The sequence below is a fragment of the Pimephales promelas genome, chromosome 15 (assembly GCF_988280905.1).
Source record: "Pimephales promelas chromosome 15, fPimPro1.hap1.1, whole genome shotgun sequence".
Taxonomy (NCBI): Eukaryota; Metazoa; Chordata; class Actinopteri; order Cypriniformes; family Leuciscidae; genus Pimephales; species Pimephales promelas.
In genome coordinates, this window is record NC_142783.1 from 19,593,796 (window position 1) to 19,616,351 (window position 22,556).

The following is a 22,556-nucleotide window of genomic DNA, read 5'->3' on the forward strand; positions in this document are numbered from 1 at the left end:
CTTTATTTCACATGTAAAGAAAACATCTTAAAGATGTTACTTAACTTTTTGATTCAGTTTTACATGTTCTGTTGGTTGTATTTTATCCCAGCTTTTTTGTAGTGTTAAAAAAACTGCAACAGGAAGTGCTTCTGGACCTGTGTTGTTTACATCTTGCAAAATGGTCTATACTTTCTACTCCACTACATTTCTACAACTTCTGTTACATTTTCTGATTAGTTTTTCCCCTGCCACAACGTAATCTAACTGTCCGTTGCACGTTTGTCTCACTAGTGATGTTTGATTGCCATAGAGCCTCCATTTTTGCACTCAGGTCTAAGTCCCATGGCCTTCTATCAGAATCCAGAGTTTCAAGAAGATTGGACAAACTCTGGATTCTGATAGAGGGCCATGCGACTTAGACATGAGTGCAAAAATGGAGGCTCTAGTCTAGACCCTTCCAGAGCTGAGATATTGAGATACCACGTAGCATTTATGCCATTATAAATATCTCAATATCTCAGCTCTGGAAGGGTCTAGAGCCTCCATTTTTACCACTAGGGTCTAAGTCCCATGGTCCTCTATCAGAATCCAGAGTTTCAAGAAGATTGGAGAAACTTATTTTTTTGCACAAAAAAAAAAAAAAAACGAAAGGGGTAACACTGTCGTTTTTTTTTTTGGGTCGAAATTTTGAGTTTCTCTGATCTTCTTGAAACTCTGGATTCTGATAGAGGGCCATGAGACTTAGACCTGAGTGCAAAAATGGAGGCTCTAGCCCCTTCCAGAGCTGAGATATCGAAACTCAAAAATTCGCCCTGAAAAAAAAAACGACGGTGGTACCCCTTACGTTTTTTTTTTTTTTCGGGTGAAAAATTAAGTTTCTCCAATCTTCCCAAAACTCTGGATTCTGATAGAGACTTAGATCAGATCAGGCCATGAGACTTAGACCTGAGTGCAAAAATGGAGGCTCTAGACCCTTCCAGAGCTGAGATATCGAATTTCAAAAATTCGGCCCGAAAAAAAAACGACAGTGGTACCCCTTACGTTTTTTTTCGTTTTCGGGCGAAAAATTAAGTTTCTCCAATCTTCTCAAAACTCTGGATTATGATAGAGGGCTGTGAGACTTTGACCTGAGTGCAAAAATGGAGGCTCTAGACCCTTCCAGAGCTGAGATATCAAATTTCAAAATTTCGACCCGAAAAAAACGACAGTGTTACCCCTTTCGTTTTTTTTTTCCGTTTTCGGGCGAAAAATTAAGTTTCTCCAATCTTCTCAAAACTCTGGATTATGATAGAGGGCTGTGAGACTTTGACCTGAGTGCAAAAATGGAGGCTCTAGACCCTTCCAGAGCTGAGATATCGAATTTCAAAATTTCGACCCAAAAAAAAAAAAAACGACAGTGTTACCCCTTTCGTTTTTTTTCGTTTTCGGGCAAAAAAAAAAGTTTCTCCAATCCTCTCAAAACTCTGGATTATAATAGAGGGCTGTGAGACTTTGACCTGAGTGCAAAAATGGAGGCTCTAGACCCTTCCAGAGCTGAGATATTAAAATTCAAAATTTCGACCCGAAAAAAAAACGACAGTGTTACCCCTTTCGTTTTTTTCCGTTTTTGGGCGAAAAATTAAGTTTCTCCAATCTTCTCAAAACGCTGGATTATGATAGAGGGCTGTGAGACTTTGACCTGAGTGCAAAAATGGAGGCTCTAGACCTTTCCAGAGCTGAGATATCGAATTTCAAAATTTCGACCCGAAAAAAAAACGACAGCGTGTCAGCAGCTTTAAGCAGTCCTGCGCTGCACGAGTACATACTACACTTATGAACAATATAATAAAATCTCTATCAATTGCCAGGATATTTCGTTTTTTTTCCGTTTTCGGGCGAAAAATTAAGTTTCTTCAATCTTCTCAAAACTCTGGATTATGATAGAGGGCTGTGAGACTTTGACCTGAGTGCAAAAATGGAGGCTCTAGACCCTTCCAGAGCTGAGATATCAAATTTCAAAATTTGGACCCGAAAAAAAACGACAGTGTTACCCCTTTCGTTTTTTTCCGTTTTTGGGCGAAAAATTAAGTTTCTTCAATCTTCTCAAAACTCTGGATTATGATAGAGGGCTGTGAGACTTTGACCTGAGTGCAAAAATGGAGGCTCTAGACCCTTCCAGAGCTGAGATATCTAATTTCAAAATTTTGACCAGAAAAAAAAAAAACGACAGTGTTACCCCTTTCGTTTATTTTCGTTTTCGGGCGAAAAATTAAGTTTCTCCAATCTTCTCAAAACTCTGGATTCTGATAGAGGGCTGTGAGACTTTGACCTGAGTGCAAAAATGGTGGCTCTAGACCCTTCCAGAGCTGAGATATCGAAATTCAAAATTTCGACCCGGAAAAAAAACGACAGTGTTACCCCTTTCTTTTTTTTTCATTTTGGGGCAAAAAATAAAGTTTCTCCAATCCTCTCAAAACTCTGGATTATGATAGAGGGCTGTGAGACTTTGACCTGAGTGCAAAAATGGAGGCTCTAGACCCTTCCAGAGCTGAGATATTAAAATTCAAAATTTCGACCCGAAAAAAAAACGACAGTGGTACCCCTTTTGTTTTTTTTCCGTTTTCGGGCGAAAAATTAAGTTTCTCCAATCTTCTCAAAACTCTGGATTATGATAGAGGGCTGTGAGACTTTGACCTGAGTGCAAAAATGGAGGCTCTAGACCCTTCCAGAGCTGAGATATCGAATTTCAAAATTTCGACCCGAAAAAAAAAACGACAGTGTTACCCCTTTCGTTTTTTTCCGTTTTTGGGCGAAAAATTAAGTTTCTCCAATCTTCTCAAACCTCTGGATTATGATAGAGGGCTGTGAGACTTTGACCTGAGTGCAAAAATGGAGGCTCTAGACCTTTCCAGAGCTGAGATATCGAATTTCAAAATTTCGACCGGAAAAAAAACGACAGTGTTACCCCTTTCGGTTTTTTTCGTTTTCGGGCGAAAAATTAAGTTTCTCCAATCTGCTCAAAACTCTGGATTATGATAGAGGGCTGTGAGACTTTGACCTGAGTGCAAAAATGGAGGCTCTAGACCCTTCCAGAGCTGAGATATCGAATTTCAAAATTTCGACCCGAAAAAAAAAACGACAGTGTTACCCCTTTCGTTTTTTTTCGTTTTCGGGCAAAAAATTAAGTTTCTCCAATCTTCTCAAAACTCTGGATTCTGATAGAGGGCCACGAGACTTTGACCTGAGTGCCAAATTGGAGGATCTAGACCCTTCCAGAGCTGAGATATCAAAATTCAAAATTTCGACCCGGAAAAAAAATAAAGTTTCTCCAATCCTCTCAAAACTCTGGAATATGATAGAGGGCTGTGAGACTTTGACCTGAGTGCAAAAATGGAGGCTCTAGACCCTTCCAGAGCTGAGATATTAAAATTCAAAATTTCGACCCGAAAAAAAAAACGACAGTGTTACCCCTTTCGTTTTTTTCCGTTTTTGGGCGAAAAATTAAGTTTCTCCAATCTTCTCAAACCTCTGGATTATGATAGAGGGCTGTGAGACTTTGACCTGAGTGCAAAAATGGAGGCTCTAGACCTTTCCAGAGCTGAGATATCGAATTTCGAACCGAAAAAAAAACGACAGTGTTACCCCTTTCGTTTTTTTTCGTTTTCGGGCGAAAAATTAAGTTTCTTCAATCTTCTCAAAACTCTGGATTCTGATAGAGGGCCACGAGACTTTGACCTGAGTGCAAAAATGGAGGCTCTAGACCCTTCCTGAGCTGAGATATCAAAATTCAAAATTGCGACCCCAAAAAAAAACGACAGTGTTACCCCTTTCGTTTTTTTCCGTTTTCGGGCGAAAAATTAAGTTTCTCCAATCTTCTCAAAACTCTGGATTATGATAGAGGGCTGTGAGACTTTGACCTGAGTGCAAAAATGGAGGCTCTAGACCCTTCCAGAGCTGAGATATTAAAATTCAAAATTTCGACCCGAAAAAAAAACGACAGTGGTACCCCTTTCGTTTTTTTTCCGTTTTCGGGCGAAAAATTAAGTTTCTCCAATCTTCTCAAAACTCTGGATTATGATAGAGGGCTGTGAGACTTTGACCTGAGTGCAAAAATGGAGGCTCTAGACCCTTCCAGAGCTGAGATATCGAATTTCAAAATTTCGACCCGAAAAAAAAAAACGACAGTGTTACCCCTTTCGTTTTTTTTCGTTTTCGGGCAAAAAATTAAGTTTCTCCAATCTTCTCAAAACTCTGGATTCTGATAGAGGGCCACGAGACTTTGACCTGAGTGCCAAATTGGAGGATCTAGACCCTTCCAGAGTTGAGATATCAAAATTCAAAATTTCGACCCGGAAAAAAAATAAAGTTTCTCCAATCCTCTCAAAACTCTGGAATATGATAGAGGGCTGTGAGACTTTGACCTGAGTGCAAAAATGGAGGCTCTAGACCCTTCCAGAGCTGAGATATTAAAATTCAAAATTTCGACCCGAAAAAAAAACGACAGTGTTACCCCTTTCGTTTTTTTCCGTTTTTGGGCGAAAAATTAAGTTTCTCCAATCTTCTCAAACCTCTGGATTATGATAGAGGGCTGTGAGACTTTGACCTGAGTGCAAAAATGGAGGCTCTAGACCTTTCCAGAGCTGAGATATCGAATTTCAAAATTTCGAACCGAAAAAAAAACGACAGTGTTACCCCTTTCGTTTTTTTTCGTTTTCGGGCGAAAAATTAAGTTTCTCCAATCTGCTCAAAACTCTGGATTATGATAGAGGGCTGTGAGACTTTGACCTGAGTGCAAAAATGGAGGCTCTAGACCCTTCCAGAGCTGAGATATCGAATTTCAAAATTTCGACCCGAAAAAAAAAACGACAGTGTTACCCCTTTCGTTTTTTTTCGTTTTCGGGCAAAAAATTAAGTTTCTCCAATCTTCTCAAAACTCTGGATTCTGATAGAGGGCCACGAGACTTTGACCTGAGTGCCAAATTGGAGGATCTAGACCCTTCCAGAGCTGAGATATCAAAATTCAAAATTTCGACCCGGAAAAAAAATAAAGTTTCTCCAATCCTCTCAAAACTCTGGAATATGATAGAGGGCTGTGAGACTTTGACCTGAGTGCAAAAATGGAGGCTCTAGACCCTTCCAGAGCTGAGATATCGAAATTCAAAATTTCGACCCGGAAAAAAAACGACAGTGTTACCCCTTTCGTTTTTTTTCATTTTTGGGCAAAAAATAAAGTTTCTCCAATCCTCTCAAAACTCTGGATTATGATAGAGGGCTGTGAGACTTTGACCTGAGTGCAAAAATGGAGGCTCTAGACCCTTCCAGAGCTGAGATATCGAAATTCAAAATTTCGACCCGAAAAAAAAACGACAGTGTTACCCCTTTCGTTTTTTTTCGTTTTCGGGCGAAAAATTAAGTTTCTCCAATCTTCTCAAAACTCTGGATTCTGATAGAGGGCCACGAGACTTTGACCTGAGTGCAAAAATGGAGGCTCTAGACCCTTCCTGAGCTGAGATATCAAAATTCAAAATTTCGACCCCAAAAAAAAACGACAGTGTTACTTACCCCTTTCGGTTTTTTTTTTTCGTTTTCGTGCGAAAATTTAAGTTTCTTCAATCTTCTCAAAACTCTGGATTATGATAGAGGGCTGTGAGACTTTGACCTGAGTGCAAAAATGGAGGCTCTAGACCCTTCCAGAGCTGAGATATCAAATTTCAAAATTTGGACCCGAAAAAAAACGACAGTGTTACCCCTTTCGTTTTTTTCCGTTTTTGGGCGAAAAATTAAGTTTCTTCAATCTTCTCAAAACTCTGGATTATGATAGAGGGCTGTGAGACTTTGACCTGAGTGCAAAAATGGAGGCTCTAGACCCTTCCAGAGCTGAGATATCTAATTTCAAAATTTTGACCAGAAAAAAAAAAAACGACAGTGTTACCCCTTTCGTTTATTTTCGTTTTCGGGCGAAAAATTAAGTTTCTCCAATCTTCTCAAAACTCTGGATTCTGATAGAGGGCTGTGAGACTTTGACCTGAGTGCAAAAATGGTGGCTCTAGACCCTTCCAGAGCTGAGATATCGAAATTCAAAATTTCGACCCGGAAAAAAAACGACAGTGTTACCCCTTTCTTTTTTTTTCATTTTGGGGCAAAAAATAAAGTTTCTCCAATCCTCTCAAAACTCTGGATTATGATAGAGGGCTGTGAGACTTTGACCTGAGTGCAAAAATGGAGGCTCTAGACCCTTCCTGAGCTGAGATATCAAAATTCAAAATTTCGACCCCAAAAAAAAACGACAGTGTTACTTACCCCTTTCGGTTTTTTTTTCGTTTTCGTGCGAAAATTTAAGTTTCTCCAATCTTCTCAAAACTCTGGATTATGATAGAGGGCTGTGAGACTTTGACCTGAGTGCAAAAATGGAGGCTCTAGACCCTTCCAGAGCTGAGATATCAAATTTCAAAATTTGGACCCGAAAAAAAACGACAGTGTTACCCCTTTCGTTTTTTTCCGTTTTTGGGCGAAAAATTAAGTTTCTTCAATCTTCTCAAAACTCTGGATTATGATAGAGGGCTGTGAGACTTTGACCTGAGTGCAAAAATGGAGGCTCTAGACCCTTCCAGAGCTGAGATATCTAATTTCAAAATTTTGACCCGAAAAAAAAAAACGACAGTGTTACCCCTTTCGTTTATTTTCGTTTTCGGGCGAAAAATTACGTTTCTCCAATCTTCTCAAAACTCTGGATTCTGATAGAGGGCTGTGAGACTTTGACCTGAGTGCAAAAATGGTGGCTCTAGACCCTTCCAGAGCTGAGATATCGAAATTCAAAATTTCGACCCGGAAAAAAAACGACAGTGTTACCCCTTTCTTTTTTTTTCATTTTGGGGCAAAAAATAAAGTTTCTCCAATCCTCTCAAAACTCTGGATTATGATAGAGGGCTGTGAGACTTTGACCTGAGTGCAAAAATGGAGGCTCTAGACCCTTCCAGAGCTGAGATATTAAAATTCAAAATTTCGACCCGAAAAAAAAACGACAGTGGTACCCCTTTCGTTTTTTTTCCGTTTTCGGGCGAAAAATTAAGTTTCTCCAATCTTCTCAAAACTCTGGATTATGATAGAGGGCTGTGAGACTTTGACCTGAGTGCAAAAATGGAGGCTCTAGACCCTTCCAGAGCTGAGATATCGAATTTCAAAATTTCGACCCGAAAAAAAAAACGACAGTGTTACCACTTTCGTTTTTTTTCGTTTTCGGGCAAAAAATTAAGTTTCTCCAATCTTCTCAAAACTCTGGATTCTGATAGAGGGCCACGAGACTTTGACCTGAGTGCCAAATTGGAGGATCTAGACCCTTCCAGAGTTGAGATATCAAAATTCAAAATTTCGACCCGGAAAAAAAATAAAGTTTCTCCAATCCTCTCAAAACTCTGGAATATGATAGAGGGCTGTGAGACTTTGACCTGGGTGCAAAAATGGAGGCTCTAGACCCTTCCAGAGCTGAGATATTAAAATTCAAAATTTCGACCCGAAAAAAAAACGACAGTGTTACCCCTTTCGTTTTTTTCCGTTTTTGGGCGAAAAATTAAGTTTCTCCAATCTTCTCAAACCTCTGGATTATGATAGAGGGCTGTGAGACTTTGACCTGAGTGCAAAAATGGAGGCTCTAGACCTTTCCAGAGCTGAGATATCGAATTTCAAAATTTCGAACCGAAAAAAAAACGACAGTGTTACCCCTTTCGTTTTTTTTCGTTTTCGGGCGAAAAATTAAGTTTCTCCAATCTGCTCAAAACTCTGGATTCTGATAGAGGGCCACGAGACTTTGACCTGAGTGCAAAAATGGAGGCTCTAGACCCTTCCTGAGCTGAGATATCAAAATTCAAAATTTCGACCCCAAAAAAAACGACAGTGTTACTTACCCCTTTCGTTTTTTTTCGTTTTCGTGCGAAAATTTAAGTTTCTCCAATCTTCTCAAAACTCTGGATTATGATAGAGGGCTGTGAGACTTTGACCTGAGTGCAAAAATGGAGGCTCTAGACCCTTCCAGAGCTGAGATATCAAATTTAAAAATTTGGACCCGAAAAAAAACGACAGTGTTACCCCTTTCGTTTTTTTCCGTTTTTGGGCGAAAAATTAAGTTTCTTCAATCTTCTCAAAACTCTGGATTATGATAGAGGGCTGTGAGACTTTGACCTGAGTGCAAAAATGGAGGCTCTAGACCCTTCCAGAGCTGAGATATCGAAATTCAAAATTTCGACCCGGAAAAAAAACGACAGTGTTACCCCTTTCTTTTTTTTTCATTTTCGGGCAAAAAATAAAGTTTCTCCAATGTTCTCAAAACTCTGGATTATGATAGAGGGCTGTGAGACTTTGACCTGAGTGCAAAAATGGAGGCTCTAGACCCTTCCAGAGCTGAGATATTAAAATTCAAAATTTCGACCCGAAAAAAAAAACGACAGTGTTACCCCTTTCGTTTTTTTCCGTTTTTGGGCGAAAAATTAAGTTTCTCCAATCTTCTCAAAACTCTGGATTATGATAGAGGGCTGTGAGACTTTGACCTGAGTGCAAAAATGGAGGCTCTAGACCTTTCCAGAGCTGAGATATCGAATTTCAAAATTTCGACCCGAAAAAAAAACGACAGTGTTACCCCTTTCGTTTTTTTTCGTTTTCGGGCGAAAAATTAAGTTTCTCCAATCTTCTCAAAACTCTGGATTCTGATAGAGGGCCACGAGACTTTGACCTGAGTGCAAAAATGGAGGCTCTAGACCCTTCCTGAGCTGAGATATCAAAATTCAAAATTTCGACCCCAAAAAAAAACGACAGTGTTACTTACCCCTTTCGGTTTTTTTTTCGTTTTCGTGCGAAAATTTAAGTTTCTCCAATCTTCTCAAAACTCTGGATTATGATAGAGGGCTGTGAGACTTTGACCTGAGTGCAAAAATGGAGGCTCTAGACCCTTCCAGAGCTGAGATATCAAATTTCAAAATTTGGACCCGAAAAAAAACGACAGTGTTACCCCTTTCGTTTTTTTCCGTTTTTGGGCGAAAAATTAAGTTTCTTCAATCTTCTCAAAACTCTGGATTATGATAGAGGGCTGTGAGACTTTGACCTGAGTGCAAAAATGGAGGCTCTAGACCCTTCCAGAGCTGAGATATCTAATTTCAAAATTTTGACCCGAAAAAAAAAAACGACAGTGTTACCCCTTTCGTTTATTTTCGTTTTCGGGCGAAAAATTACGTTTCTCCAATCTTCTCAAAACTCTGGATTCTGATAGAGGGCTGTGAGACTTTGACCTGAGTGCAAAAATGGTGGCTCTAGACCCTTCCAGAGCTGAGATATCGAAATTCAAAATTTCGACCCGGAAAAAAAACGACAGTGTTACCCCTTTCTTTTTTTTTCATTTTGGGGCAAAAAATAAAGTTTCTCCAATCCTCTCAAAACTCTGGATTATGATAGAGGGCTGTGAGACTTTGACCTGAGTGCAAAAATGGAGGCTCTAGACCCTTCCAGAGCTGAGATATTAAAATTCAAAATTTCGACCCGAAAAAAAAACGACAGTGGTACCCCTTTCGTTTTTTTTCCGTTTTCGGGCGAAAAATTAAGTTTCTCCAATCTTCTCAAAACTCTGGATTATGATAGAGGGCTGTGAGACTTTGACCTGAGTGCAAAAATGGAGGCTCTAGACCCTTCCAGAGCTGAGATATCGAATTTCAAAATTTCGACCCGAAAAAAAAAACGACAGTGTTACCCCTTTCGTTTTTTTTCGTTTTCGGGCAAAAAATTAAGTTTCTCCAATCTTCTCAAAACTCTGGATTCTGATAGAGGGCCACGAGACTTTGACCTGAGTGCCAAATTGGAGGATCTAGACCCTTCCAGAGTTGAGATATCAAAATTCAAAATTTCGACCCGGAAAAAAAATAAAGTTTCTCCAATCCTCTCAAAACTCTGGAATATGATAGAGGGCTGTGAGACTTTGACCTGGGTGCAAAAATGGAGGCTCTAGACCCTTCCAGAGCTGAGATATTAAAATTCAAAATTTCGACCCGAAAAAAAAACGACAGTGTTACCCCTTTCGTTTTTTTCCGTTTTTGGGCGAAAAATTAAGTTTCTCCAATCTTCTCAAACCTCTGGATTATGATAGAGGGCTGTGAGACTTTGACCTGAGTGCAAAAATGGAGGCTCTAGACCTTTCCAGAGCTGAGATATCGAATTTCAAAATTTCGAACCGAAAAAAAAACGACAGTGTTACCCCTTTCGTTTTTTTTCGTTTTCGGGCGAAAAATTAAGTTTCTCCAATCTGCTCAAAACTCTGGATTATGATAGAGGGCTGTGAGACTTTGACCTGAGTGCAAAAATGGAGGCTCTAGACCCTTCCAGAGCTGAGATATCGAATTTCAAAATTTCGACCCGAAAAAAAAAACGACAGTGTTACCCCTTTCGTTTTTTTTCGTTTTCGGGCAAAAAATTAAGTTTCTCCAATCTTCTCAAAACTCTGGATTCTGATAGAGGGCCACGAGACTTTGACCTGAGTGCCAAATTGGAGGATCTAGACCCTTCCAGAGCTGAGATATCAAAATTCAAAATTTCGACCCGGAAAAAAAATAAAGTTTCTCCAATCCTCTCAAAACTCTGGAATATGATAGAGGGCTGTGAGACTTTGACCTGAGTGCAAAAATGGAGGCTCTAGACCCTTCCAGAGCTGAGATATTAAAATTCAAAATTTCGACCCGAAAAAAAAAAACGAAAGTGTTACCCCTTTCGTTTTTTTCCGTTTTTGGGCGAAAAATTAAGTTTCTCCAATCTTCTCAAACCTCTGGATTATGATAGAGGGCTGTGAGACTTTGACCTGAGTGCAAAAATGGAGGCTCTAGACCTTTCCAGAGCTGAGATATCGAATTTCGAACCGAAAAAAAAACGACAGTGTTACCCCTTTCGTTTTTTTTCGTTTTCGGGCGAAAAATTAAGTTTCTTCAATCTTCTCAAAACTCTGGATTCTGATAGAGGGCCACGAGACTTTGACCTGAGTGCAAAAATGGAGGCTCTAGACCCTTCCTGAGCTGAGATATCAAAATTCAAAATTGCGACCCCAAAAAAAAACGACAGTGTTACCCCTTTCGTTTTTTTCCGTTTTCGGGCGAAAAATTAAGTTTCTCCAATCTTCTCAAAACTCTGGATTATGATAGAGGGCTGTGAGACTTTGACCTGAGTGCAAAAAAGGAGGCTCTAGACCCTTCCAGAGCTGAGATATCTAATTTCAAAATTTCGACCCGAAAAAAAACGACAGTGTTACCCCTTTCGTTTTTTTTCATTTTCGGGCGAAAAATTAAGTTTCTCCAATCTTCTCAAAACTCTGGATTCTGATAGAGGGCTGTGAGACTTTGACCTGAGTGCAAAAATGGAGGCTCTAGACCCTTCCAGAGCTGAGATATCGAAATTCAAAATTTCGACCCGGAAAAAAAACGACAGTGTTACCCCTTTCGTTTTTTTTCATTTTTGGGCAAAAAATAAAGTTTCTCCAATCCTCTCAAAACTCTGGATTATGATAGAGGGCTGTGAGACTTTGACCTGAGTGCAAAAATGGAGGCTCTAGACCCTTCCAGAGCTGAGATATTAAAATTCAAAATTTCGACCCGAAAAAAAAACGACAGTGTTACCCCTTTCGTTTTTTTCCGTTTTTGGGCGAAAAATTAAGTTTCTCCAATCTTCTCAAAACTCTGGATTATGATAGAGGGCTGTGAGACTTTGACCTGAGTGCAAAAATGGAGGCTCTAGACCTTTCCAGAGCTGAGATATCGAATTTCAAAATTTCGACCCGAAAAAAAAACGACAGTGTTACCCCTTTCGTTTTTTTTCGTTTTCGGGCGAAAAATTAAGTTTCTCCAATCTTCTCAAAACTCTGGATTCTGATAGAGGGCCACGAGACTTTGACCTGAGTGCAAAAATGGAGGCTCTAGACCCTTCCTGAGCTGAGATATCAAAATTCAAAATTTCGACCCCAAAAAAAAACGACAGTGTTACTTACCCCTTTCGTTTTTTTTTCGTTTTCGTGCGAAAATTTAAGTTTCTCCAATCTTCTCAAAACTCTGGATTATGATAGAGGGCTGTGAGACTTTGACCTGAGTGCAAAAATGGAGGCTCTAGACCCTTCCAGAGCTGAGATATCAAATTTAAAAATTTGGACCCGAAAAAAAACGACAGTGTTACCCCTTTCGTTTTTTTCCGTTTTTGGGCGAAAAATTAAGTTTCTTCAATCTTCTCAAAACTCTGGATTATGATAGAGGGCTGTGAGACTTTGACCTGAGTGCAAAAATGGAGGCTCTAGACCCTTCCAGAGCTGAGATATCGAAATTCAAAATTTCGACCCGGAAAAAAAACGACAGTGTTACCCCTTTCTTTTTTTTTCATTTTCGGGCAAAAAATAAAGTTTCTCCAATGTTCTCAAAACTCTGGATTATGATAGAGGGCTGTGAGACTTTGACCTGAGTGCAAAAATGGAGGCTCTAGACCCTTCCAGAGCTGAGATATTAAAATTCAAAATTTCGACCCGAAAAAAAAAACGACAGTGTTACCCCTTTCGTTTTTTTCCGTTTTTGGGCGAAAAATTAAGTTTCTCCAATCTTCTCAAAACTCTGGATTATGATAGAGGGCTGTGAGACTTTGACCTGAGTGCAAAAATGGAGGCTCTAGACCTTTCCAGAGCTGAGATATCGAATTTCAAAATTTCGACCCGAAAAAAAAACGACAGTGTTACCCCTTTCGTTTTTTTTCGTTTTCGGGCGAAAAATTAAGTTTCTCCAATCTTCTCAAAACTCTGGATTCTGATAGAGGGCCACGAGACTTTGACCTGAGTGCAAAAATGGAGGCTCTAGACCCTTCCTGAGCTGAGATATCAAAATTCAAAATTTCGACCCCCCAAAAAAACGACAGTGTTACTTACCCCTTTCGGTTTTTTTTTCGTTTTCGTGCGAAAATTTAAGTTTCTCCAATCTTCTCAAAACTCTGGATTATGATAGAGGGCTGTGAGACTTTGACCTGAGTGCAAAAATGGAGGCTCTAGACCCTTCCAGAGCTGAGATATCAAATTTCAAAATTTGGACCCGAAAAAAAACGACAGTGTTACCCCTTTCGTTTTTTTCCGTTTTTGGGCGAAAAATTAAGTTTCTTCAATCTTCTCAAAACTCTGGATTATGATAGAGGGCTGTGAGACTTTGACCTGAGTGCAAAAATGGAGGCTCTAGACCCTTCCAGAGCTGAGATATCTAATTTCAAAATTTTGACCCGAAAAAAAAAAACGACAGTGTTACCCCTTTCGTTTATTTTCGTTTTCGGGCGAAAAATTACGTTTCTCCAATCTTCTCAAAACTCTGGATTCTGATAGAGGGCTGTGAGACTTTGACCTGAGTGCAAAAATGGTGGCTCTAGACCCTTCCAGAGCTGAGATATCGAAATTCAAAATTTCGACCCGGAAAAAAAACGACAGTGTTACCCCTTTCTTTTTTTTTCATTTTGGGGCAAAAAATAAAGTTTCTCCAATCCTCTCAAAACTCTGGATTATGATAGAGGGCTGTGAGACTTTGACCTGAGTGCAAAAATGGAGGCTCTAGACCCTTCCAGAGCTGAGATATTAAAATTCAAAATTTCGACCCGAAAAAAAAACGACAGTGGTACCCCTTTCGTTTTTTTTCCGTTTTCGGGCGAAAAATTAAGTTTCTCCAATCTTCTCAAAACTCTGGATTATGATAGAGGGCTGTGAGACTTTGACCTGAGTGCAAAAATGGAGGCTCTAGACCCTTCCAGAGCTGAGATATCGAATTTCAAAATTTCGACCCGAAAAAAAAAACGACAGTGTTACCCCTTTCGTTTTTTTTCGTTTTCGGGCAAAAAATTAAGTTTCTCCAATCTTCTCAAAACTCTGGATTCTGATAGAGGGCCACGAGACTTTGACCTGAGTGCCAAATTGGAGGATCTAGACCCTTCCAGAGTTGAGATATCAAAATTCAAAATTTCGACCCGGAAAAAAAATAAAGTTTCTCCAATCCTCTCAAAACTCTGGAATATGATAGAGGGCTGTGAGACTTTGACCTGGGTGCAAAAATGGAGGCTCTAGACCCTTCCAGAGCTGAGATATTAAAATTCAAAATTTCGACCCGAAAAAAAAACGACAGTGTTACCCCTTTCGTTTTTTTCCGTTTTTGGGCGAAAAATTAAGTTTCTCCAATCTTCTCAAACCTCTGGATTATGATAGAGGGCTGTGAGACTTTGACCTGAGTGCAAAAATGGAGGCTCTAGACCTTTCCAGAGCTGAGATATCGAATTTCAAAATTTCGAACCGAAAAAAAAAACGACAGTGTTACCCCTTTCGTTTTTTTTCGTTTTCGGGCGAAAAATTAAGTTTCTCCAATCTGCTCAAAACTCTGGATTATGATAGAGGGCTGTGAGACTTTGACCTGAGTGCAAAAATGGAGGCTCTAGACCCTTCCAGAGCTGAGATATCGAATTTCAAAATTTCGACCCGAAAAAAAAAACGACAGTGTTACCCCTTTCGTTTTTTTTCGTTTTCGGGCAAAAAATTAAGTTTCTCCAATCTTCTCAAAACTCTGGATTCTGATAGAGGGCCACGAGACTTTGACCTGAGTGCCAAATTGGAGGATCTAGACCCTTCCAGAGCTGAGATATCAAAATTCAAAATTTCGACCCGGAAAAAAAATAAAGTTTCTCCAATCCTCTCAAAACTCTGGAATATGATAGAGGGCTGTGAGACTTTGACCTGAGTGCAAAAATGGAGGCTCTAGACCCTTCCAGAGCTGAGATATTAAAATTCAAAATTTCGACCCGAAAAAAAAAACGAAAGTGTTACCCCTTTCGTTTTTTTCCGTTTTTGGGCGAAAAATTAAGTTTCTCCAATCTTCTCAAACCTCTGGATTATGATAGAGGGCTGTGAGACTTTGACCTGAGTGCAAAAATGGAGGCTCTAGACCTTTCCAGAGCTGAGATATCGAATTTCAAAATTTCGAACCGAAAAAAAAACGACAGTGTTACCCCTTTCGTTTTTTTTTCGTTTTCGGGCGAAAAATTAAGTTTCTTCAATCTTCTCAAAACTCTGGATTCTGATAGAGGGCCACGAGACTTTGACCTGAGTGCAAAAATGGAGGCTCTAGACCCTTCCTGAGCTGAGATATCAAAATTCAAAATTGCGACCCCAAAAAAAAACGACAGTGTTACCCCTTTCGTTTTTTTCCGTTTTCGGGCGAAAAATTAAGTTTCTCCAATCTTCTCAAAACTCTGGATTATGATAGAGGGCTGTGAGACTTTGACCTGAGTGCAAAAATGGAGGCTCTAGACCCTTCCAGAGCTGAGATATCGAAATTCAAAATTTCGACCCGGAAAAAAAACGACAGTGTTACCCCTTTCGTTTTTTTTCATTTTTGGGCAAAAAATAAAGTTTCTCCAATCCTTTCAAAACTCTGGATTATGATAGAGGGCTGTGAGACTTTGACCTGAGTGCAAAAATGGAGGCTCTAGACCCTTCCAGAGCTGAGATATTAAAATTCAAAATTTCGACCCGAAAAAAAAACGACAGTGTTACCCCTTTCGTTTTTTTCCGTTTTTGGGCGAAAAATTAAGTTTCTCCAATCTTCTCAAAACTCTGGATTATGATAGAGGGCTGTGAGACTTTGACCTGAGTGCAAAAATGGAGGCTCTAGACCTTTCCAGAGCTGAGATATCGAATTTCAAAATTTCGACCCGAAAAAAAAACGACAGTGTTACCCCTTTCGTTTTTTTTCGTTTTCGGGCGAAAAATTAAGTTTCTCCAATCTTCTCAAAACTCTGGATTCTGATAGAGGGCCACGAGACTTTGACCTGAGTGCAAAAATGGAGGCTCTAGACCCTTCCTGAGCTGAGATATCAAAATTCAAAATTTCGACCCCAAAAAAAAACGACAGTGTTACTTACCCCTTTCGGTTTTTTTTTTCGTTTTCGTGCGAAAATTTAAGTTTCTCCAATCTTCTCAAAACTCTGGATTATGATAGAGGGCTGTGAGACTTTGACCTGAGTGCAAAAATGGAGGCTCTAGACCCTTCCAGAGCTGAGATATCAAATTTCAAAATTTGGACCCGAAAAAAAACGACAGTGTTACCCCTTTCGTTTTTTTCCGTTTTTGGGCGAAAAATTAAGTTTCTTCAATCTTCTCAAAACTCTGGATTATGATAGAGGGCTGTGAGACTTTGACCTGAGTGCAAAAATGGAGGCTCTAGACCCTTCCAGAGCTGAGATATCTAATTTCAAAATTTTGACCAGAAAAAAAAAAACGACAGTGTTACCCCTTTCGTTTATTTTCGTTTTCGGGCGAAAAATTAAGTTTCTCCAATCTTCTCAAAACTCTGGATTCTGATAGAGGGCTGTGAGACTTTGACCTGAGTGCAAAAATGGAGGCTCTAGACCCTTCCAGAGCTGAGATATCAAATTTAAAAATTTGGACCCGAAAAAAAACGACAGTGTTACCCCTTTCGTTTTTTTCCGTTTTTGGGCGAAAAATTAAGTTTCTTCAATCTTCTCAAAACTCTGGATTATGATAGAGGGCTGTGAGACTTTGACCTGAGTGCAAAAATGGAGGCTCTAGACCCTTCCAGAGCTGAGATATCGAAATTCAAAATTTCGACCCGGAAAAAAAACGACAGTGTTACCCCTTTCTTTTTTTTTCATTTTCGGGCAAAAAATAAAGTTTCTCCAATGTTCTCAAAACTCTGGATTATGATAGAGGGCTGTGAGACTTTGACCTGAGTGCAAAAATGGAGGCTCTAGACCCTTCCAGAGCTGAGATATCGAATTTCAAAATTTCGACCCGAAAAAAAAACGACAGTGTTACCCCTTTCGTTTTTTTTCGTTTTCGGGCGAAAAATTAAGTTTCTCCAATCTTCTCAAAACTCTGGATTCTGATAGAGGGCTGTGAGACTTTGACCTGAGTGCAAAAATGGAGGCTCTAGACCCTTCCAGAGCTGAGATATCGAAATTCAAAATTTCGACCCGGAAAAAAAACGACAGTGTTACCCCTTTCTTTTTTTTTCATTTTGGGGCAAAAAATAAAGTTTCTCCAATCCTCTCAAAACTCTGGATTATGATAGAGGGCTGTGAGACTTTGACCTGAGTGCAAAAATGAAGGCTCTAGACCCTTCCAGAGCTGAGATATTAAAATTCAAAATTTCGACCCGAAAAAAAAACGACAGTGGTACCCCTTTCGTTTTTTTTCCGTTTTCGGGCGAAAAATTAAGTTTCTCCAATCTTCTCAAAACTCTGGATTATGATAGAGGGCTGTGAGACTTTGACCTGAGTGCAAAAATGGAGGCTCTAGACCCTTCCAGAGCTGAGATATCAAATTTCAAAATTTCGACCCGAAAAAAAAAACGACAGTGTTACCCCTTTCGTTTTTTTTCCGTTTTCGGGCGAAAAATTAAGTTTCTCCAATCTTCTCAAAACTCTGGATTATGATAGAGGGCTGTGAGACTTTGACCTGAGTGCAAAAATGGAGGCTCTAGACCCTTCCAGAGCTGAGATATCGAATTTCAAAATTTCGACCCGAAAAAAAAAACGACAGTGTTACCCCTTTCGTTTTTTTTCCGTTTTCGGAAGAAAAATTAAGTTTCTCCAATCTTCTCAAAACTCTGGATTATGATAGAGGGCTGTGAGACTTTGACCTGAGTGCCAAATTGGAGGATCTAGACCCTTCCAGAGCTGAGATATCAAAATTCAAAATTTCGACCCGGAAAAAAAACGTCAGTGTTACCCCTTTCGTTTTTTTTTTCATTTTTGGGCAAAAAATAAAGTTTCTCCAATCCTCTCAAAACTCTGGATTATGATAGAGGGCTGTGAGACTTTGACCTGAGTGCAAAAATGGAGGCTCTAGACCCTTCCAGAGCTGAGATATTAATATTCAAAATTTCGACCCGGAAAAAAAACGACAGTGTTACCCCTTTCGTTTTTTTTCGTTTTTGGGCGAAAAATTAAGTTCCTTCAATCTTCTCAAAACTCTGGATTCTGATAGAGGGCCACGAGACTTTGACCTGAGTGCAAAAATGGAGGCTCTAGACCCTTCCTGAGCTGAGATATCAAATTTCAAAATTTCGACCCGAAAAAAAAAACGACAGTGTTACCCCTTTCGTTTTTTTCCGTTTTCGGGCGAAAAATTAAGTTTCTCCAATCTTCTCAAAACTCTGGATTATGATAGAGGGCTGTGAGACTTTGACCTGAGTGCAAAAATGGAGGCTCTAGACCCTTCCAGAGCTGAGATATCGAATTTCAAAATTTCGACCCGAAAAAAAAAACGACAGTGTTACCCCTTTCGTTTTTTTTCGTTTTCGGGCGAAAAATTAAGTTTCTCCAATCTTCTCAAAACTCTGGATTATGATAGAGGGCTGTGAGACTTTGACCTGAGTGCAAAAATGGAGGCTCTAGACCCTTCCAGAGCTGAGATATCAAATTTCAAAATTTCGACCCGAAAAAAAAACGACAGTGTTACCCCTTTCGTTTTTTTTCCGTTTTCGGGCGAAAAATTAAGTTTCTCCAATCTTCTCAAAACTCTGGATTATGATAGAGGGCTGTGAGACTTTGACCTGAGTGCAAAAATGGAGGCTCTAGACCCTTCCAGAGCTGAGATATCGAATTTCAAAATTTCGACCCGAAAAAAAAAACGACAGTGTTACCCCTTTCGTTTTTTTTCGTTTTCGGGCAAAAAATTAAGTTTCTCCAATCTTCTCAAAACTCTGGATTCTGATAGAGGGCCACGAGACTTTGACCTGAGTGCCAAATTGGAGGATCTAGACCCTTCCAGAGCTGAGATATCAAAATTCAAAATTTCGACCCGGAAAAAAAATAAAGTTTCTCCAATCCTCTCAAAACTCTGGAATATGATAGAGGGCTGTGAGACTTTGACCTGAGTGCAAAAATGGAGGCTCTAGACCCTTCCAGAGCTGAGATATTAAAATTCAAAATTTCGACCCGAAAAAAAAACGACAGTGTTACCCCTTTCGTTTTTTTCCGTTTTTGGGCGAAAAATTAAGTTTCTCCAATCTTCTCAAACCTCTGGATTATGATAGAGGGCTGTGAGACTTTGACCTGAGTGCAAAAATGGAGGCTCTAGACCTTTCCAGAGCTGAGATATCGAATTTCAAAATTTCGAACCGAAAAAAAAACGACAGTGTTACCCCTTTCGTTTTTTTTTCGTTTTCGGGCGAAAAATTAAGTTTCTTCAATCTTCTCAAAACTCTGGATTCTGATAGAGGGCCACGAGACTTTGACCTGAGTGCAAAAATGGAGGCTCTAGACCCTTCCTGAGCTGAGATATCAAAATTCAAAATTGCGACCCCAAAAAAAAACGACAGTGTTACCCCTTTCGTTTTTTTCCGTTTTCGGGCGAAAAATTAAGTTTCTCCAATCTTCTCAAAACTCTGGATTATGATAGAGGGCTGTGAGACTTTGACCTGAGTGCAAAAATGGAGGCTCTAGACCCTTCCAGAGCTGAGATATCTAATTTCAAAATTTCGACCCGAAAAAAAACGACAGTGTTACCCCTTTCGTTTTTTTTCATTTTCGGGCGAAAAATTAAGTTTCTCCAATCTTCTCAAAACTCTGGATTCTGATAGAGGGCTGTGAGACTTTGACCTGAGTGCAAAAATGGAGGCTCTAGACCCTTTCAGAGCTGAGATATCGAAATTCAAAATTTCGACCCGGAAAAAAAACGACAGTGTTACCCCTTTCGTTTTTTTTCATTTTTGGGCAAAAAATAAAGTTTCTCCAATCCTCTCAAAACTCTGGATTATGATAGAGGGCTGTGAGACTTTGACCTGAGTGCAAAAATGGAGGCTCTAGACCCTTCCAGAGCTGAGATATTAAAAATTCAAAATTTCGACCCGAAAAAAAAAACGACAGTGTTACCCCTTTCGTTTTTTTCCGTTTTTGGGCGAAAAATTAAGTTTCTCCAATCTTCTCAAAACTCTGGATTATGATAGAGGGCTGTGAGACTTTGACCTGAGTGCAAAAATGGAGGCTCTAGACCTTTCCAGAGCTGAGATATCGAATTTCAAAATTTCGACCCGAAAAAAAAACGACAGTGTTACCCCTTTCGTTTTTTTTCGTTTTCGGGCGAAAAATTAAGTTTCTCCAATCTTCTCAAAACTCTGGATTCTGATAGAGGGCCACGAGACTTTGACCTGAGTGCAAAAATGGAGGCTCTAGACCCTTCCTGAGCTGAGATATCAAAATTCAAAATTTCGACCCCAAAAAAAAACGACAGTGTTACTTACCCCTTTCGGTTTTTTTTTCGTTTTCGTGCGAAAATTTAAGTTTCTCCAATCTTCTCAAAACTCTGGATTATGATAGAGGGCTGTGAGACTTTGACCTGAGTGCAAAAATGGAGGCTCTAGACCCTTCCAGAGCTGAGATATCAAATTTCAAAATTTGGACCCGAAAAAAAACGACAGTGTTACCCCTTTCGTTTTTTTCCGTTTTTGGGCGAAAAATTAAGTTTCTTCAATCTTCTCAAAACTCTGGATTATGATAGAGGGCTGTGAGACTTTGACCTGAGTGCAAAAATGGAGGCTCTAGACCCTTCCAGAGCTGAGATATCTAATTTCAAAATTTTGACCCGAAAAAAAAAAACGACAGTGTTACCCCTTTCGTTTATTTTCGTTTTCGGGCGAAAAATTAAGTTTCTCCAATCTTCTCAAAACTCTGGATTCTGATAGAGGGCTGTGAGACTTTGACCTGAGTGCAAAAATGGTGGCTCTAGACCCTTCCAGAGCTGAGATATCGAAATTCAAAATTTCGACCCGGAAAAAAAACGACAGTGTTACCCCTTTCTTTTTTTTTCATTTTTGGGCAAAAAATAAAGTTTCTCCAATCCTCTCAAAACTCTGGATTATGATAGAGGGCTGTGAGACTTTGACCTGAGTGCAAAAATGGAGGCTCTAGACCCTTCCAGAGCTGAGATATTAAAATTCAAAATTTCGACCCGAAAAAAAAACGACAGTGGTACCCCTTTCGTTTTTTTTCCGTTTTCGGGCGAAAAATTAAGTTTCTCCAATCTTCTCAAAACTCTGGATTATGATAGAGGGCTGTGAGACTTTGACCTGAGTGCAAAAATGGAGGCTCTAGACCCTTCCAGAGCTGAGATATCGAATTTCAAAATTTCGACCCGAAAAAAAAAACGACAGTGTTACCCCTTTCGTTTTTTTCGTTTTCGGGCAAAAAATTAAGTTTCTCCAATCTTCTCAAAACTCTGGATTCTGATAGAGGGCCACGAGACTTTGACCTGAGTGCCAAATTGGAGGATCTAGACCCTTCCAGAGCTGAGATATCAAAATTCAAAATTTCGACCCGGAAAAAAATAAAGTTTCTCCAATCCTCTCAAAACTCTGGAATATGATAGAGGGCTGTGAGACTTTGACCTGAGTGCAAAAATGGAGGCTCTAGACCCTTCCAGAGCTGAGATATTAAAATTCAAAATTTCGACCCGAAAAAAAAACGACAGTGTTACCCCTTTCGTTTTTTTCCGTTTTTGGGCGAAAAATTAAGTTTCTCCAATCTTCTCAAACCTCTGGATTATGATAGAGGGCTGTGAGACTTTGACCTGAGTGCAAAAATGGAGGCTCTAGACCTTTCCAGAGCTGAGATATCGAATTTCAAAATTTCGAACCGAAAAAAAAACGACAGTGTTACCCCTTTCGTTTTTTTTCGTTTTCGGGCGAAAAATTAAGTTTCTCCAATCTGCTCAAAACTCTGGATTATGATAGAGGGCTGTGAGACTTTGACCTGAGTGCAAAAATGGAGGCTCTAGACCCTTCCAGAGCTGAGATATCGAATTTCAAAATTTCGACCCGAAAAAAAAAAACGACAGTGTTACCCCTTTCGTTTTTTTTCGTTTTCGGGCAAAAAATTAAGTTTCTCCAATCTTCTCAAAACTCTGGATTCTGATAGAGGGCCACGAGACTTTGACCTGAGTGCCAAATTGGAGGATCTAGACCCTTCCAGAGCTGAGATATCAAAATTCAAAATTTCGACCCGGAAAAAAAATAAAGTTTCTCCAATCCTCTCAAAACTCTGGAACATGATAGAGGGCTGTGAGACTTTGACCTGAGTGCAAAAATGGAGGCTCTAGACCCTTCCAGAGCTGAGATATTAAAATTCAAAATTTCGACCCGAAAAAAAAACGACAGTGTTACCCCTTTCGTTTTTTTCCGTTTTTGGGCGAAAAATTAAGTTTCTCCAATCTTCTCAAACCTCTGGATTATGATAGAGGGCTGTGAGACTTTGACCTGAGTGCATAAATGGAGGCTCTAGACCTTTCCTGAGCTGAGATATCAAAATTCAAAATTGCGACCCCAAAAAAAAACGACAGTGTTACCCCTTTCGTTTTTTTTCGTTTTCGGGCGAAAAATTAAGTTTCTTCAATCTTCTCAAAACTCTGGATTCTGATAGAGGGCCACGAGACTTTGACCTGAGTGCAAAAATGGAGGCTCTAGACCCTTCCTGAGCTGAGATATCAAAATTCAAAATTGCGACCCCAAAAAAAAACGACAGTGTTACCCCTTTCGTTTTTTTCCGTTTTCGGGCGAAAAATT